Source organism: Mytilus galloprovincialis, chromosome 11 (genome assembly GCF_965363235.1).
Source record: "Mytilus galloprovincialis chromosome 11, xbMytGall1.hap1.1, whole genome shotgun sequence".
NCBI lineage: Eukaryota > Metazoa > Mollusca > Bivalvia > Mytilida > Mytilidae > Mytilus > Mytilus galloprovincialis.
Genome location: NC_134848.1, coordinates 11,645,558 through 11,666,603, shown reverse-complemented (window position 1 = coordinate 11,666,603; position 21,046 = coordinate 11,645,558). Strand labels below are relative to the sequence as shown.

General features: G+C 31.9%; 1 protein-coding gene across 1 annotated transcript in view; it reads right to left on the bottom strand.

Annotated features, from left to right (window-relative positions):
- Positions 1–21,046, bottom strand: part of LOC143052029 (uncharacterized) — a 106,415-nt gene that overhangs the window by 58,067 nt on the left and 27,302 nt on the right. The window lies entirely within an intron of this gene.

Genomic DNA, 21,046 nt, shown 5'->3' with positions numbered 1-21,046 from the left:
ATCCTGAATTTTGGTATAAAGTTTGTAAAAACCCCACTTTTTTCATTAAAATGATAATAGTTCCCAATATACTTGCACTTGCAAAATGAGATCATCACTAGGACCCGAGATGTGGATTCCGGACTTGGACAAAAAAGGGGGTGCGTGTCCCAACAATAATGGAAGTTATTAATTAAGTGCGACATAAAGGGGTCAGAGCCCATCTAAATCCCACGGGTGGCACCTCTGCCATTTGCACAAGAGATGGAATGCAAGAAGATGTAAATATTCTATTTTATGAAAGTCCTGCCTATCACAATTAAATATTCTCTGAAATAGAAACAATTATGAATTTGAAACTTCAATAAATTAAGCAAGCAATAACAGAATATGTGTTTATCTGCCCAAACAAGACGTAGGCTTATTATGAAACGCTTGACGGCGAGTACAAAAAAAACACTTAGTTTTTCCGTCAGCCGATCCGACTTCCGCCGCGTCATTCAAACGTTTTTCTCTCGCCTTTCAAGACGATAATGCTACGACATGTTAAATTAATTCAAAAGGGCAGGTGCAAGAACTATACCAACCCACTTGATTCTGGTATTGGTAGAAAGGCGACATTTCAAATTTTCCAAAAAGTGCTGTGCCTAGTTATATAGCGTTCGTTTAAAGGAAATTTCAGAACCCGAAGTGCCAAAAAGTCAATAAATCGAAAAAATTCTCCACGTTTTATTGTTTTTTATTTACAAAACCTCTGCTATCAAACTAGGCACAGCACTTTTCTAGTAAAATAAGTTATCCCGATTACAGGGAGCCCAAAACCAGGGCGATCCGATTTCATCTTGCACCTGCCCTTTTGACTTATTTGGGAAATGTCATTACTTTCAGTTTGAAGTCACGTGACACCAATGTATTTATATTTTTCTATAAATAAAAGTTTGGAATGCAATTCAGAATAGATATTTTCTCCTCTGTTTACGCTTTTAACGTGCATTTTTGGCCTATAGGCAAACAAAACTAACTTTGAGTTCAATATGCTTTTTCCTGTGTATAAAATGGGAATTTTTTCGAAACGCCCTTAACGTCGCTGCGTAATGTAACCAATATCATCCACTGACCTTCGAAAACAACGTGGTTGATAAATTAACATATTTTATAAAACATACGAAATAGAAAAAGACTACAAATCCTTAAACTGCGATCAATATCTGATACATGTTTTACCATTCAAATATAAAAACAGTGTTGCACTATCAGACCAGATAAACAAATTTTGTTTATTTCTGCAAAAAAGTCAAAGTTGTTTTTAAGAATACTTAATAATTGAAATTGAACTGATAAGTTTGTTCTCAATGGAATTCATTTACACTTTTTTAATGTGTTATTATTAATAATAACTACTTTGTGATGGAATTTAACGAGGTTCACATCTAAATATGTGCCAAAACAGGAAGACAAATATATAAGTTACAAATCAACCGGAATTTGTTTAAATACGACATGTTTTTTTATAAGTTAAACATCGACGTCTTTTCCTTTAAGGATATTCTTCAGGTATTTGTTACAGCTGAAACAAAAATCTGAAAGGAGCTCAGAAGTTAAAAATTGAAAAGTAAAAGCCTGTACATTATATAAGATCTCTATTGAATTAGTCTTCCTCTGAGAATATTCTTAAGGGAAAGTCAAGAAAATAAACTACTAGTATACTGAACAACCCTTTCATTTTAGATCAGTCTATAACCGATTCAATTATTTAAGTACATCAGCCATAAGCGTTCACAGGGAAATTTTCCAAAAATGTTTCAACATTGTAATTTTTAAAATCCCCTCTAATTGCCTTTGGTCACATCTTTAGAATATTGCACAACTTCAAAACTCTATGACCGACCGTTATCAAAGGCATTATAATTATCCTCAAAATTATACTAACATTAACCGTAAGGTATTTCGGACTATACATTTATCTTATCCTATCTTTATCCTACTTGTTATCGTAGTAGTAGGAATAGAGACAACAGCAGGAATTGGACTACATCAAGATAACAAATCGTACACAACTCTCTCTCTCATTTTTTTCAATGTTCCCTGCCCTTAGACAAGATAAAGACATATCCCTTCATAAAACTAGGTCGTAATAGCATACACATGAAATTTTAAAAAGCAATTATCACGTTTGATTATTTTTTTACATATCATTGTGACAGTTTAGACAAAGTAATATTTAGATAAATACAAACTTTACAGATCGGAGTTGATAAACATATCCCGTATCGTTACAATTACTATTAAGATGATGTTATTTGAAAATTAACAATGGAACAAAGAATACTTGTGGCTTTTAAAAAGACGCGGACGTATTAGTTTTTTGTATCATTGTATACGTGCCAAAGTTGTAAACTATTGCTGCCTCATTCTGAATGTATCTATAACGAATATATTTTAATTGTTACGGAAACAAGATGAAAAAAAAAAGGTTTTCCAACACAATATGCATAACTGTATCAAAAGAAAAACGAAACTGAATTTGTGCAACAAATGATACGTATTTATGCAAGACAATACACGATATACAATTAATCGATCAATCCTGTCCTGTTTATTCATTTTAGATGCACAAAAATCTAAAAAAAACACGATCACTATAACACAGTGTGCTAGTTTGAAATGTATGTACTGATGTTACAAGATAAACTGCTGTGTATTTAGCTATACATATTCTTAAAAAAAATGAAACAAGTCAAGCGACAAAATATAGCAAATGCATACACATTAAGTAAAGTTCGAAATATGCATGTTACGAGTGCAGGCAGATGACAATTTGCTAATCGGTATATTTAACCTTCAACATTCACGATATTGCTAGCAGTTGGTTCGATATGCAGATTTTCTAACTAAACAAAATATAAATTCGATTATCAATTACCATGAAAATAGTGTTTCTACTAAAAATTATAGTACAAATGGGGAAAATACATAAATAATCCATGAGATATTTCGGAGTTTCTCTCTCTCTCTCTCTCCCTTTTCTGAGAATGCCATGATTCTTATATATTTTTAGGATGCGACCTTTATAAATTTGACCTAACAAAAAGGGCAGTAGCTGTCAAATTCATGGTTACCGATTTTCTTCAAATTCTCATATTTTATTTATAACAATATGAAACGTTTATCCAAACTATCGAAGGTGTAAATTAAACAATTTACAGAGCATAGGGTCGATTATATCTAACTTCGCTTCGTCTGTATTTTAGACCAGACGCCATCTCATAAACTATCGAATTGACCTCAGATGACCATATAAGCGATGTAAACATATATATAGATATAAATAGATTAAACCAATTCGTGCAATTAAATTTTTTTACATGTAGGTATTTTTAATTGTATTTCATAGATTAAAAATATATGTTTCTCATCGTTTTTACTTGTATAAGAAAAATGTTTTGTGGATCGAATTAGAATGATTTACCTTTGTTTCACTTTCAATTTTGAAATAACCAGTTCATTCACGCGTTGTCCATCTCCAGCTTAGGGTTTAAATTGAATTTGATGTGAATACGGATTTAATAAGGTCGATTTATGCACTTGCACGTGAATAATTCATTATCAATGTTATTTAGTCTAATTTGACAAAATTTAACCATTTTGGCTGCTAAAAACGAATTATTATTTCACTATTTCACTCTCTATATTAATTGAACAAAACAATTCATACTTTAGATTTTTTATATATCTCGTAGCTAGTGCCCCTTTAATCATATGATATCGAACCATGCATATTGTTTAAAGAATGACAATTAGCATTTTCGTAATTTGCTCAGTTATAATGAGTATTAATCGATAACTTTCCAAAATGATAAAAACAAATATTTTAATTTTCAAATTCCCCCTAATTACTGTTGAACTCTGCAATACTTTTAACAACACCACGACAGGCCGTTATCAAGTCATTTGTTTTAACTATCTTTAAGATTGTGCTAAATGTTAACTATTCATTTATTAAATTTAGCCTAATTGACAGCATACTAATAGTAAAGGACAACAGTCGACATTGGATTGATCAAGCTATCAAATCGTGCACAATTTTTCTTATTTTATTTTTCAATAGTCCCTTGGTCAATATGAAGGCCCATATATACATAAATAAAGCAAGTGAATAATAGCATACAAATGCAAATTTCAAAAAATACATATCACGTACGAGGAAATTTTTACCCATCATTGTGACCGTCCAACATTTAAACAAAGTAATATTTAGATGAATACAAACTTTTTAGATCGGAGTTGATAAACATACCAAGTGTTCCTACCATTACAATTCAGAGGATGCATTTTGAAAATAAACAATGGAAAAAAGACTAGTCGTGCCTTTAAAGACGCGGACGAATTGGTTTGTGGATCCTGTTAAACAGCCAATTTTAAAAAGTTGTACATTCACTGTCAAGCTAGATAATTTAAAAAAGACATTCCATATTGTATTTACGATGTACATGATGTATGGTGTTTCTATGTATGTGTGGGTGAAAGTTTTAAACTATTATGGTCTTATTCTGAATGTCTCGTCTCGTAAACGAATTAAATAATATTGAAACACCCATTAGATTAAAACTATGTTTTCGAACAAAATTTTCAATACCGTATCATTAGAAAATACAACCGAATTCGTTGTAAAAATAATACGTATTTATACAAGACAATACATGGTTTTCAACGTACATAATGTATGGAATCAATCCTTTCCTGGATATTCGTTCTAATGATGAAAGCACGGAATAAACACGAACACAATAGCATAGTACACTTTAAAATAAGTGAAATGATATATAGTCATAAACTGTTGTGTATTAGATTGTAAATGTTTAGCTTTTCTCTAACCAGAGAAATCAAGATATAACAAAATTTCCTTCACGTTATTTTGTCTCTCTTTTCTAAATAAACACCAGGATCCCTAATTTTAAAAGAGGGACGAACGATATCATAGGGAAATTCAAACAAACTCATAGATCGAAAACAACTGACAACGCCTTGGCCAAAAAGAGAAAAAGACAAACAGATCCTGCTCCACATGTGGCACCCGTCGTGTTCACAATAGTATTACATAACCGTCAACTAGTTTAATTCGGTATGTCACATTTTTTTAAAAAGGAACAGGATTGTAGTTATACAGGAAATATCAGATATCAGCTGGCATCCATACTGATGGTCAACTAACTCAACGTTCACGATGTATAAATATTTACATACTGGAAGTACAGTATGACATAAAGGGACAATTTAAAAAAGAACAATAAAAGCACTTGCAACTCTACACTTTAGTTTCATAAACTTCCATTTTTTTTTTTTTTTTCAAAATGATTTGAATATGAATTATAAAGATGAACACATAAAGTTATCAGATTGTATAAAATTTAAGATCGTTGACTATGTGTTAATCTTTTAAAATTGTTCAGAGGGACTCGATTAAAAAAAAGAGTGACACACTATTCTTAAAAGCTATTCTAACTCATAAGTCAAAAACAAACTGATTGTCCCATTTCAAAACAAAAACGAAAAATAATAAAACGACAAGTATCAGTAACCGAAACACTACTACTGACCGCGCAACACGAACCCTTCACCCAAAATAAATACTATCACAAGAATCAATACTATGACATATTACTGGTAATTCTCAAATTGCATTAAAACATTGAAATTGAATTACAATAACGTTTTAAAATACTTACCAGTTGTTCAGTTTGTCCTCCATTCAAGCAAAAACGTATTTAAATGTATAGAACTATGCTAGACGTCTGTTAACATACTCGGTTTGAGTTATCTGGATGCATTGTGAAAACAATCAAGCGAACAAAGAGTTTAAATGCTCTATAGACCTGATTAATAAGCAAATTCTTCCTGTAAAATATTTTTTGTTTTGTTTGTTCTTTATACTTATGTATATAAAGATTACATATACTTAGATGGTTATTGGCTATTTGATATATTCAACCTTTAACTTCCAACATGTTGCTAGCAGTCGGTTCAATATCAGATTTTCTTACCAAACAAAAACACAAATACAAAGTCGATATTGACATTGATTACAATGAACATGGTATTTCTATTATAAAAAGTAAAAAAAGGAAAAGGATATACAAGCAATCATGTGTGGCCCATACACGTTATATAGCTTATTTTCGATGTTCTTGCATATTAACGCAAATGTAAATCAACATTTGCTTTTGAAAGTTTAAAGTTTTTATGAATAAAAACACACCGTATCTATACTTAACAGACATATCAATAGTTAATCAGTAACATTGCATTTTTGGCAAGGTTTTAAAGGTGTTCCAGTTGTGACAACATTTTACCATTGTATGGCAATGTTTGGGGCTCACAGTGGGTAAATGTCTGTTTTCACGGAATATTTTGCCGTCATTGCAATGTCTGAAGTCGTTTTTGTCTAGCCTGCGACATAAAACTAGAAATAGGGGTTACAGTCTGTTGGCGTTGGAATCTATGACGTAAGATATTTGTATAAAAAATGTTTAGTACAGATAAAAGATCATTGACCCTTTTCTTATCACTATTATCAATAATAATTATCTTTTTTATTATTGCCGACCGTCTTATTCGTCACAAAATTATAATGCGTTTGGAAAACGTGTTTTTCAACAGACGGTCGGCATTTTAATGGGAACCAATTCTGCCCCTCTTAATGCCTAGTTGTTTCTTTATTATTATGATGCTGACTTTATACAGGAACTAACTAGGAAGAAAGATAAGAAGTGAGCAACATCCTTTAATTTTACGTTCCGCCTCACAGATGATGTTGTCTTACTAAATAATTCAAAATGTGGTGACTATGTTGAACGAATCTATTCAATCGAACTAGAGATAAAGGATACATAATAAACAGTTAACTCTGCCATATCTTTACCGCATAGCTTGACTTACATCTAGAAATTGACAATGAGTGTCGGTTGAAAGCAAAACTTTACGACAAAGGAGAACATTTCGTGTCTATGTAGCAACATTCCAGCAGCACCTTCATACGGGTATATCTCATCCAATTGATACGATATTCTCGGGCTTGTATTTCCTATCATGATTTCCTTGATAGAGGGTTGCTGCTCACAAGGAAGGTATTAAACCAAGAGTTCAAAATGGTGAAGTTGAAATCATCTCTTCGTAAATTTTACAGACGCAATCACGAGTTGGTTGACCGTTATCGAATATCCGTTTCATAAATTATATCGGATACATAGGTTCCTTAGGTCGCAATTATGAGTTGACTGACCGTTATGGGATAACTGTTTTACAGAGGATATCAGATATATTCCTTATGTCTTAACTACAACCCCGTTCCTTTTCACGAATGTGACCTACCGAATTAGATTATTTACTGATTTGTACTAACTTGAGCAACCCGACGGGTGCTACATGTAGAGCAGGATCTATTAACCCTTCCAGAGCACCTGAGTCACCTGAGTCACAACCCGTTATTGGTGGGGCTCGTTTTGCTTAGTCTTTAGTATTCGCTGTTGCGTTTTGTGAACTGTTATTTGTCTTTTTATCTTCTTCTATTTTGGCCATGACGTTGTCAGTTTAGTTTCGATTTATAAGTTTGACTTTCCTTTTTGTATAATACGTCTCTCTTTAAACCGATCACAACGTTTGGAAAATATTACTAACAATACATTGGATTCTTAATCGGGAATTTAATGTTCGAAAGTGAATTCGACTCCGTTACATGTAGTGAAGCAGTAAAAAAAGGAGTCGAATCTGTGTTTCAATTATTGCTGTACCATCAGGTCAGGTGCAAATAATGTACTTGATATGGATACAGTTTCTATAATCTAAAATAAAGGACAGCACTAACTATTAATTAAGATGAGTGAAATATTATTACATCGTCACGTCTACTTTTTGGAGACTTGCGATGGATGCCCATTATAGAATATTATCTTTAAAAAAGCAATTTTAGTTCTTAAAGTACTTCACCAAAATGATTTTTGATATGTGCATCAGGTTAATTCTAGAAACAAAGTATAGTGAAACCTGGTGAAACCGAACCTTTCCCGAACTTAAGATTTTGTTCGGTTTATGCCGATGTTCGGTTTAATCAGGTTCACAACGCATACAATTTGATACGACGGTGCTTACGAACATGTTTGGTTTATACAGATGTTCGGTTTAGCCAGATTCAGTGTACATGTAATATGCTATTTGTTCCAAACAGTAAAAGCGCATACCATAAACGCTCATTGTTGATATCTAGAGGAGTATATTTATAATGAAATAATTTGTCTACCAATAAATTACAAAAAAAAGACACAATTGAATGTAAAAAAAATCCCACATATATTGAAAATTCTAATAACAATATACTTTTGAAATGTGTTACTATTAGTATTTCTATTATTGAATTTTAAACTTATGTTGTAATATAGCTACATATAAGTGCAATACCTTTGCTATTGTTTAGTAGTTCTTGGACTAAATACGAGCATCGGATGGAAATCGACCTGATGCAAATGAATATCAATACATATTTTAAAACATGTCCATGCAAAGTATGTTACTGTTTGAAAATTGTGTTGATTTTAAGAATCCTTCAAAATAGACCAAACTTCATCTTCCCTTTCGTATTTGAATGTTCATAAATTAATGCAATTCTTATATTTATGTACATCTATACGTTTATTTGCATAAAATCGATTTCTATCTGACGCATCTCATATATGTGTTATCTTTTTGAAATAAACGATGATAATAATTTTTTTAATTCTGCTTGCCGAAGTAAAATATTATTAATGTAGGGACAATTTATTTATCAAGCAGAAGACTATCAAATAGTATAAAGGATGTTTGCTACTCTGTTTCAAAATAACAAGCTCTTGAAAAGACGGTTATAAATTGATAGCAAATAGATAAATGAACTAAAAAAGTTAAAACAAAAATTGAAGGGTCCATGTGCCATTGAAAATTTGACTAGAAATGATTCTCTCTAGATTTTTCATCCTTAGCCACGTCCTAGTCCTAAGACATCTTCTTTGACATAGTTTTTGCATTTTTTTAACCCACACCTTCCTAAAAAAAAATTAAGATAAAAAATAAAAAAATCTATCATTAAAGTCATATGAAACGAGTGACTGGTGAACACAAATGTTTATCCAATTCTTGAACCAATGTATTTATATATGTTGTGTACAATATATCAGTTTATACAGATTATAATTTGTACAGGGTTTTTGTACAGGTTATAAGTTTTTTTACACATACTACTCGCACAATGTGGTGCAGGTTTATCTTCTAAAATGAAACAGTTTAATGTTATAAATTCGAATTTATATACTTCAACCTAACATTTAGTGCTATTTTCTTTGTCCTCAAACTAGAAAGAGGATACCTGAATGGTTTAAATTATAATTCTATTTTTCTTCTTATACACTATGCATTTAAAAAAAAAGTCTTTGTGTGGTCTAATAATGTTCTTGTATCAATGCTCAGTATGAGACTGTATCATGTAGCTGTAAAAATATGACTGAAATATGCATACATAAGGACTATGTTTTTGTATCATTCATTTGCGTTAAGAATTTCATAAAACACTGATAACTTGTACAAAAAATCTGTACAAATTGTAAGTTGTACAACATTACAGCTTGTACACAACATGTATATCATACACTAATTAGTCTTCTGTGCACGAATTTGTAATTTCTTACACAAACATATAGTATAATCGTCATTTACTTTTATCTCTGTCTGTTATGATGTAAAAATATGGCAGCTACTTTATTGTCTTGTTTTGAAGCCGTAGTTTACAAATTGTCACCTTATTATAAACAATCAACAAAGAAGCATTGATATTGAGCGCGTGTGTAACATGTACAATTGTTTAGTTTAAGGACAGATCCATGCGTATCGCGATCACAGGAGTCACACGAAGGTCACTTGCATACGGAAAATATGTCAGCGAATTGCTTCCAGGAAGCAAGCAATTAAAGAAAAGTAAACTTCTTCTAAATGAAGACAAATCAAAGAATTTTCTTCAGAAAATATTATCTGTACATAAGTTTCCACTAAGTTATAAAAACATATGCATATTTTTTTTATTTGAGGTTTCATATGACTTAAAAACACAATAAAGCAAATAAAAGTCAATTTCATATATTTTTTGGCAACACATTTAAATGAACTGACACACACAGTTGTTAATTTACTAGCTCACAAAGCGACGCCATAATATTATTGTATTATCTTTCGATGGTCTGAATAGTCCTATTTTCATTTTCAAAGAACAACTAATATTTAATAAAATAGTGCATGCTATACACTGAGTACATATTTATGTTCAGTTGCAGATCCAGTCGGCGTTCTGGGGATTGGATCCCCCTTTTATTATCAAAATTAATGATTTTATATAAGTACATTAATTCAATACGAGGCATCGGATTCAGCGTTCCTACTGTGACTGAAAGAACGCACCTATTATTTAAAATTGAGGATTGACAATTTAAAAGATCTCAAGGCGACACGACAACATTTTTATGAGTTATATTTTCTTGATCCCTGTGTTATCATTTGCTAGTTTAAAAGATCTCCTATTTCATGCTCACACGAACGTTTTTAAGTTTTTTAAATACCCCGATTTTGTTTTTTGTCCATGGATTTATGAGTTTTGAACAGCGGTATACTACTGTTGCCTTTATTAAATCATGTCAAAACAATTAAGATGACAGTTTATGGAGAAGAGAAACGAAATTCATTAAATATTTTCTCAATTTGGTGCACCTCTAGTTAACAAGGTTTGCTAACATTTCATATAATATTTCAAAGAGCTGGTAATTGAATATAGTTTTTAAAAGTTCCAGGATTATAATTGTATACGCCAGACGCGTGTTTCGGATAAATAAGACCTTTTGATGGCTATTGTTCGTTTGTTTCTCTGTCCTTTATTTTCTCCCATTTATCTGTTTATTTATTGTAACCCTGTCGTGTAATGTTGTCATTTTAATGTTATAATTAACACTGTCATTAAAACGAGAGGTTTGGCATGCCACAAAACCAGGTTCAATCCACCATTTTTTTCATAAAATTCCCTGTACCAAGTCAGGAAAATGGCCATTGTTACATTATAGTTCGTTTCTGTGTGTGTTACATTTCAGTGTTATGTCTCTATTGTGTCGTAGTTCTCTTACATTTGATGCGTTTCCCTAGGTTTTGGTTTGTAACCCGGATTTATTTTTTCTCTATCGATTTATGAATTTTGAACAGCGGTATATTACTGTTGCCTTTATTCATCAGTAACGCTAAGATCAAAATAGTTATAAAGCCAAACAAATACAAAGCTAAAGAGCATTGAAGACCAAACATTTCAAAAAGTTGTGCCAAATACGGCTAAGGTAATCAAATCCTTGGATACAAAATTCCTTTTTTTTTCAAAAAAATCGAAGTTTTCTAAAGAGAAATTTATAAAAATGACCATATGATTGATATTCATGTCAACACCGAAGTGCTGACTAATGGGCTGGTGATACCTCGGGGACGAAACGTCCACCAGTACTAGCATCGACTCAGTGGTGTAAATAGTTATCAAAGGTACCAGGATTATAATTTTATACGCCAGACGCGCGTTTTGTCTAAATAAGACTCATCAGTGGCGCTCAGATCAAAATAGTTATAAAGGCAAACAAATACAAAATTGAAGAGCATTGAGAACCCACAACTCCAAAAAGTTTTGACAAATACGGCAAAGGTTACAAAATGTATCTATTCCTCGGATAAGAAAATCCGTAGTTTTTCGAAAAATTCAAGTTTTGTAATAAGAAATTGACAAAAATTACCATATCATTGATATTGATGTCAACAACGAAGTGCGGACTACTGGGCTTGTGATATCCTCAGGGACGACACGTCCACAAGCAGAGGCATCGAACCAGTTATGTAAATAGTTATCAAAGGTACCAGGATTATAATTTTATACGTCAGACGCGCGTTTGGTCTAAAACACATATACTCTGGATTCATTTATTATCGTGGGTATCAATTCTTCGTACTGGCTGCGCTAACGCGTCGTCGGAGCTTTAAATACAATACAGTTATCTCCTAAGTATAACACAAAATCAGCTATTCCAAAACGAATTAACGATTATCTTACAGTTGATTCCCTGCTTGAATTCCTAAAATTTGTAACTGCAGGACTATCATCCACTTTGAATAAATATAATGCAAACGGGAATATAACTATAGGAAAAATAGTCATTGAAGTTATTAAAGTTATCACTGTGTGGATGGATAGTTATCTTTTGACTTTTCGAAGTATTGGATTTTGGTTTTTCGGCGATCATTTATTTTCTGGGGATGGGGATGGGTATAGTGAATTTGGGGCAGAAGGATTTTGAAAATGAATAACTTGGCTTGGTAAGAACTGATAATACATAACTTTGCGCAAGACGTGATGACAACAAATATTGTGCAATACAAAAGGCATAGAGCAAATGCACAAAAGGGAAAATTAATTTTCAAGTGGCAACTTGGGTGTTTTGTGGAGTTTTTTGTTGTCCAATCTTTAGTTTTAAATACTATGGCATTGTCAGTTTATTTCAAAAGCATTTCAAAATTTGAATTTCCGCCGATTTGGTGTCCACCGCTTATCTTTTGTTGTTAATTTTCTGAACACTGAAAAAGGTAATAAACAAATCGCAGTCCGAGAGAAATTTAAAAAAGGAAAGTCCATAAAAAATGACAAAATCAAACTCTATCAATCCATGGGCCATTCCAGTTAATATCTGCTAAAGGATGATGGATGGTCCTTTCTGAGGGGTGTAAAATTTATACATCTTAGGGGTGAAATTTTTGGTTTTTTGATCTGACACGTACACATATACGCAAAATTGCTGAGGGTCTTGCAGCAGTAAATAATTAAAAATAATCACATCTTAGGGGTTACAAAAAATACCTATTTCAGATCTTAGAGGTGCTTTGGTATGTAGACAGTTTCGTATCATGCATTATCTGGTATTGTATTTAAAATTCTGATGGGTACAATCCTTGAAGTAAAAAATTCTGATAAGTCAATTTTCCCCATGAAAGCCCATCCACCCAATATGAACAGAAACTCTACATCTGATAGTTCTTAATTTATAGATCTGATAGGTAGTTTTTCATGATGTTTTTTTCTGAAAGGTATGAAAAAAAATCTCCCCAACCATCCCCACCTGTCAGAAATTAACTGGAATGTCCCCATGGAACAAGTAAAAAACATCTGCCATACTCCTGACTTTGAACACATGGACCTTTAAGTGACTTCGTAACGACATCTTCGAGTGCTTTGGTACAGACATTTCAAGCGACGTGGTACAGACATCCTCAATTGACTTAGTACAAACCTTTTCAAGTGAATTGGTACATGCACTATCAAGTGATTTATTACAGACATTTCAAGCGACTTGGTACATATATTTTTTTAGTGACTTGGTACAGACATTTCAAGCGGCTTTGTACATATATTTTTTTAGTGACTTGGTACATACACTTGTCAATTTACTTGGTACATCTATCTTTAAGTAATATATGAATCTTCCTTTGACTTGGTACAGGTTTCTTGAAGTGACTTTGTACAGACATATTGAAGCGACTAGTACAGGTATCTTCAAGTGACTCAGTTTAAATATTTTAAAGTAATTTAGTACATGTATCTTCAAATGACTTGGTACAAACATCTTAAAGAGACTTGGTACATATATTTTCAAGTAACTTTGTGCAGCCATCTTCAAATGACCGCGTACAGTCATCTTCATGTGACTTGGTTCATAAACCTACAAGTGATTGATACAGGTATATTGAAATGACTTGGAACATATATATATTCAAGTGACTTGAAACAGATGTCTTCAAGTGACATTATACATGCATTTTCAAATGACTTGGTACAAACGCCTTTAATAGAGTTGGGTTAGGTATCTTCAAGTGACTTGGTACATACATTTAAAAGTGACTAGGTGTTGGTATCTTCAAGTGATTGTGAATTAAAACCACACAAGGACTAGTCAGTAGTATTTTATTATTCACTTAAGATATTGAAAATAGTCCCCAGATTAAACTCCTCCTTTTTCTTCCAGCCGACAATAGGTTTATCGACAACACAAATGTAGTAGCCGGGCATTTGACTGAACACTCTAACTTATTTTGACCATGCGAGGGCTTTACAGCAATATGTAGCCGGGCATTTGACTGAACACTCTAACTTATTTTGACCATGCGAGGGCTTTACAGCAATATGCAGGATAATTAATTCATCAAATCTCATTGTTTTAAGGAAATGATTATCAACCACTAACCCAGGGAAGTTCTGTTATTATCAACCACTAACCTAGGGAAGTTCTGTTATTATCAACCACTAACCTAGGGAAGTTCTGTTATTATTAACAACTTACCCAGGGAAGTTCTGTTATTATCAACCACTAACCTAGGGAAGTTCTGTTATTCGTGATTTAATGATGCAGATTATTTATCAATAATGTCAATATCAAAAGATTGTGTTCAAGAATCTTACATATAGTTTCCTTTTTATAAATGGAAACTCACTGTTTGTTGTTAAAATACTAAGTTCTCAAAGATCGTCATAAACAGACACAAAATACAAAATGTAATGACAAGCACACTGTTTTAGAATCAGTAAATGATGAAGTTTTATGCAACTGGCTCTTACAAAATGCAACTTATTATCATCTGCTGACGCACTTTAACAAAAATGCTTTTATCTGTGTACTGTGTCAAAACCAATTGCCAGCACATGTATCTGTTCATTTATTTTAATTGTTGGTTCGTTATATTCTTACAAACAAGGACGCTATTAAACCACGAGTTCCAAATGGATTAAGTTGAAATCATCTCTTTGTAAATGTTATAGCCGCCATCACGAGTTGGTTGATCGTCTTGGAATATCCGGATATATAGGTTCCTTATACCGCAACTACAGTCCCGTTACCTTTTCACTCATGTGACCTCCCGAATTAGACTACGGGTTTGTAATAGTCTGAACATATTTCCAGCAAATGTATCTGTTCATTTATTATCGGCCGGCACTTAGACGGTCCATTATATGATATGAGTTTGAGATTGTTACAAGCAATTCTGCGGATCTACATTTTTATTTTCTGCGGTATATGAAAATTATGGATTTTACGTAATTGAAATAAATACATTTTTTCATTAATTTTTATATTAAAAGAAAATGCCAACTACTTATAACAAAGAATGTTCATTGGTTTATTATGCACATAATGCGTGACCCGTATTTGGGGATTTTCCAAACAAGGTTATGTTTAGAAATGTAAACAAGGTACCAACTCGTTTCGGAACATAGGAAATGATTTATAGGTTGCGTTTTTTTTTTTTTATCTCAAAAGAGGTATTTTATATTCTATTTTGATTTTTTTTCTTCATTTAAAAAAATAATCATAATAAAGATATCTTTACTTTTAACGTAAACGACCTCAGGATTTTTTAAGGTAGCATGTTTTAGTAACTGAACTGGATTTTCAAATCTCTGAAATATCCACATAATGTTTGTTAATACTTTGCAATTTTACAGAACAACAAAATAGATTGAAATGAAAACATTTGTCAAGGATTTGTCAGTTGTTGCGAAGAGAATACTTTGCTATACTCTTTGAAGCTTTTTGAATTTTAGTGGAAGTATGTAGCAGTTGTTTTAGTCTGTCGTATATACAATGAACATATGAAGGGATATGGAGTAAATGTACACGAGACAATATTAATATCAATACGTGGTAAAACCCAAATTTGGAACGTTTTTATTGTTGTCCTTCATCTTCAAGTCACCATTAGACATTCAACGATGCTATTTTGTTTCATAACTGGTAGTAAGTTTGAGCATAATTAATCATATCATACAAATCTATTGTTATGACTGTTTGTTGATACTTTTAAATTTCACCATAACCGAATAGAAATGAAAACATTATGTCTATGATTTAACAACCTTTACTGAGAGGTATACTATGACATTTGTTTGCTTTAAGATTTTTATATTTTTTGTCAAATGAAAATCGGGAAGGAATATAGTGTTTCATCTGTCTGCACAGAAATAAAGTCCATCAATCCGTAGAAGAATAAGTAATAGTTGTTGAGATTTGGTTCATAGATGTGGTGTATAACCGAGGGGTCCTGATAAACATATGGTAATCTTGACCTACATTTCACAAATGAGTGACGTATTAAAGTTTGGAGTCCATAGCTGAGGAGATACAACTCATAGAGAGATAATATTTGGTCAGTAGTTGCGTCTGTAATAGTTAGAATCGAGGGTCCTAAAAATATGTCATCTTGACATACAATTCATGGATGAGAAAATGAGGCGAAAGGCTGTGTTTAAGTCCATATCTGAGATGAGGAATACAAATATGTTGTTAGTAGATGCAGCTTTCATAGTCACGAGTCAAAATGAAGTATTGAAAATGAATTGGGTGATATTTCGTTTAATTAACTGCGCATAAAAGAATTTCAATGTCATTAACCGCACAGTTATATTCTATAGCATTATCATAACTAATTGGATTGGACCAGTTCTGGCAATTGAGACTTAACGTCACCTCAATATACAGATTGTTTATATAATACTTTGCCCTTTTAACGCTCTCGTTCTTTTTCTCAAATGTTACGGACGCCATCAGCAGTTGGTTGATCGTTATGGAACATTCGCTTGCACAAAGATGATAGTGTCTCCTTTTAACAAACAGATATATCAAACAAACAGATCACCATCTTGAATTGTCCTTTAACAAACAAAAAAATCAACCAAACAAGACACCATCTGAAATGGTCATTTAAAAAAAAACATTTAATTATTAAAACATGACACCTTCTGCAAAAGGTCCTTTTAACAAGCTAATAAATCAACAAACATGTCACCATCTGAAATGGTCATTTTAACAAGCTTATAAATAAACAAACGTGACACAATCTGAAATAGTTCTTTTAATAATCCAATTAATCACCCAAACATGCCACCATTTAAAATGGTTATTTTAACAAACAACCAAATCAACCAAACCTGACACCGTTTGTAATGGTCCTTTTTAGAAACCATTCAATCAACAAATATGACCCCGACTGAAATGGTCCTTTTAACAAACCAATTAATCAATCAAACATCACACCATCTGAAATGGTCCTTTTAACAAACAACCATAACAACCAAACATGACACCATATGTAATGGTCAATTTTACAAACTAATAAATCCACCAAATATGACACCATCTGAAATGGTCAATCTAAAAATGTTTTAAATAAACCAAACATGACACCATCTGAAATGGACCTTTTAACTAACCATTTAATAAACAATCATTACACCATCTAAAATTATCCTTTTTTTACAAACCAATAAATCACCTTAACATGCCACCATCTAAAATGGTCCTTTTAAAAAACAACTGAATCAACCAAACGTGACACCATTTGTAATGTTCCTTTTAATAACCAAATAAGGCAACCACACATGACACCATCTATAATGTCCATTTATCAAACTCATTAATCACCCATACATGACACAATCTCACATGGTCCATTTAGAAAAAAAAAAATAATAAACCAAACATAACACCATCTGAATTTGTCCTTTCAACCAACAAATAAATCAATTAAACATGACACCATCTTGAATGGTACTTTTAACTAACCATTAAATCAACAAAACATGACACCGTCTAAAATGACACTTTTAACAAACAACCAAATCAACCAAACATGAGTGACAACATTTGTAATCGTCCTTTTAATAAACCAAACAAGACACCATCTGACATAATCCTTTTTAACAAATCATTAAATCATCAAAATATGACACCATCAGAAATTGCCCTTTTAATAAAATTATAAATCAACCAAACATGACACCATCTGACATAATCCTTTTTAACAAATCATTAAATCATCAAAACATGACACCATCTGATATAATCCTTTTTAACAAATCATTAAATCATCAAAACATGACACCATCTGACATAATCCTTTTTAACAAATCATTTAATCATCAAAACATGACACCATCTGACATAATCCTTTTTAACAAATCATTAAATCATCAAAACATGACACCATCTGACATAATCCTTTTTAACAAATCATTAAATCATCAAAATATGACACCATCTGACATAATCCTTTTTAACAAATCATTAAATCATCAAAACATGACACCATCTGACAAACAATTAAATCCGCCAAATATTACACAATCAGAAATTGCCCTTTTAACAAAATTATAAATCAACTAAACATAAAACCATATAAAATGGTCATTATAACAAACTAATAAACCACCCAACCACGTAACCATCTGAAATGGTCCATTTAACAAACTAATAAACAACCTAAATATGACACCATCTGTAATGGTCAATTTAACAAACTGATTAATCATCCAAACATGACACCATATCCAATGGTCCTTTTAACAAACAAATAAATCAATCAAACATGACACCATCTAGAATGGTCCATATTACTAACCAATAAAATCAACCAATCATGACACCATCTGAAATGGCCCTTTAAACAAAACAATTTAATAAAACAAACCGAACACCATCTGAAATGATCCTTTATAACAAACCATTAAATCAACACTGACAAATAAGCAAAAAAAGACACCTTCTGAAATGGTAATTTTAACATACAGCTGACTCAACGAAGTATGCCACCAACTGGAATGGTCCTTTCAAAAAAAAAAAAAAATCAACCAAACATGATACAATCTGAAACGGCAGTTTTAACGAAAAAAAACCCAAATCAACCTAACATCTGAAATAGCCTTTAAACTAATTATAAATGATGAATTAACTTAAGCTGAAACTATTTGAAATGATTATATATCAACCAAATGTGACAGTATCTGATATGTTTTCCTACTTTATGTCGATTGGTTATCCTGAAACATTTTAGACTACTGATAGACGATTTGGAATTTGCTCATTGCTGAAGGCCTCATATACGTCATGGTGAGCGAATCTAAACATATTCCAGATGCAGACCTAGGATACGTGGGAAGGCATGCAGAACGTGATCGCACAGACTTGTACAAATAGGAAAGTAACATTTGTTTTGATCATTTTTTTGCCGCTTAAGATTATGTGTTTTGGCAAAAATCTGTCACTGCATTTAATCAGAAAATAACAGAAATTTGATTGACAGCAGATTCTCCTTTCTAACTGGCTACAGCAGTGAACCTCTTTGTCATTTGGTATCTGTTGGTTAATTGTCTACTCATTTATTAACCTTTTTTTTTCTAACATCTCCTTTGGAGAGTTGACTCATTGGCAATCCTACCACATTTTCTGACTTTCCTTATCTATATTTACAAATATCGATGTCATTGGTATCTGGTTGTTAATTGTCTACACAAATATTGACCTTTATTTGCGAACATCTCTATTGGAGAGTTGTCTCATTGGCAATATAACCCCATCTTCTTACTGTCTATATCTACATTGGCAAACATCTGTATCATTTGGTATCTGGTGGTGAATTGTCTATTAAACAATCATAAAACATTATTTGACAAGGGTAAGGAGTACATTGGTATGCACTTTCGCTCTCATTACGCGATCACTGTGGGGTGGGGTAGACTAGCTGACACATGGTAGAATTGGTTGGCCCCTGGAAGATGGGTCAAGTTTGGGCATCGCTTTGGTTGTTTTCATTCAGTTTATCACAACAAACACATGTTTCATTTTAAATGTTAATTATTTCAAAATCTAAATATATACATTTGTTCAATCAATGAATACAATAGTTGTTATTTACAATATAACCATGTTGTTAGTTTGTAATTCCTAGACCAATATCTTAATAATCATCATAATAATGTTCCGTTTAGCATGGTAACATTTTCATACAACTTCTTTTCATGACATAGATAACTGCTTAATCAAATTCAATCCTTATATTCACAACATAAACTATGTGTGTACCAAACATTAATTCGAACAATTAAATGCTGATTTAACTTATCTTTCAATAAATTTCAAAATGATTTGACCTAAACGTAAACGATTACAATCAGAAATCAAGGTACAATTAATCTCAGAAATTGAACAACAATTTGATTTTGAATGTTTGCAAAGAAAAGTAAAAACTGTCACAAGAATTTTAGCAAATTATAAAAAATTACACTGCAATATAAATAATAAAAATAATTTAAATATTATTGTTCACATACAAATAAATACGAATGCATCCAAGGCAGATAACTCTCATAACCGACATTGCCAGTAAAAAGTACCCGTAAGTCACTTTTCACTGGTGATATTAATATTGATTATAAATATACAGAAAAAAGTAAATAAAAAAAATACATATAACACTGATAAACAATCTACTTCTGATACAAATTTAGCAAACACAATAGTTTTGTATTGCAATATAAACAATATATAATTCCTAACAATACATACAAGTAAAACGTTACCAATCATTACATATATATTTTCACTGAAAATTGTAATTTATAGATATCTTAGTTACATAAAACTTTCAGTCTCAGAATCCATTTCCCACAATATTAGTTAATTGATTGTTCGAGAGCTGTGGGTGTGTATTGGAGATCATTTAATATCTTTATTCTTAATATTATTTACTTTTTGCTGTATTTTTTCTTATATCTGTTGCCAATTATTCTCTATTCTTAATGTTTTAATAAACACCCAAATATTTTTCATTCTTTATTTTTTTGTTTCTTATTTTTTGGTATTTTTTTGCTTTCAGTTCATTATCCCCTTTTCTGTAAAACGCATCGTTATCTTAATAACTGTACAAATAATTCAGTTATCAGTTCCAGAGTATGGATAACTCGCATGATAACTCTTTAATGTTTTTATTTAAATGCTATTACCCTATTGTGTTAACCGAATGCAGCGGAAAGTTAATCAATGAAATTCTATTTATTCAAATGGTGCACATATGTAGCTAGCAGGATCTTATTAATAAATTTCAGGGTATTACCTGTTTAAAAGCTATTATCATCATGCAGATCGGGTAAAATCGA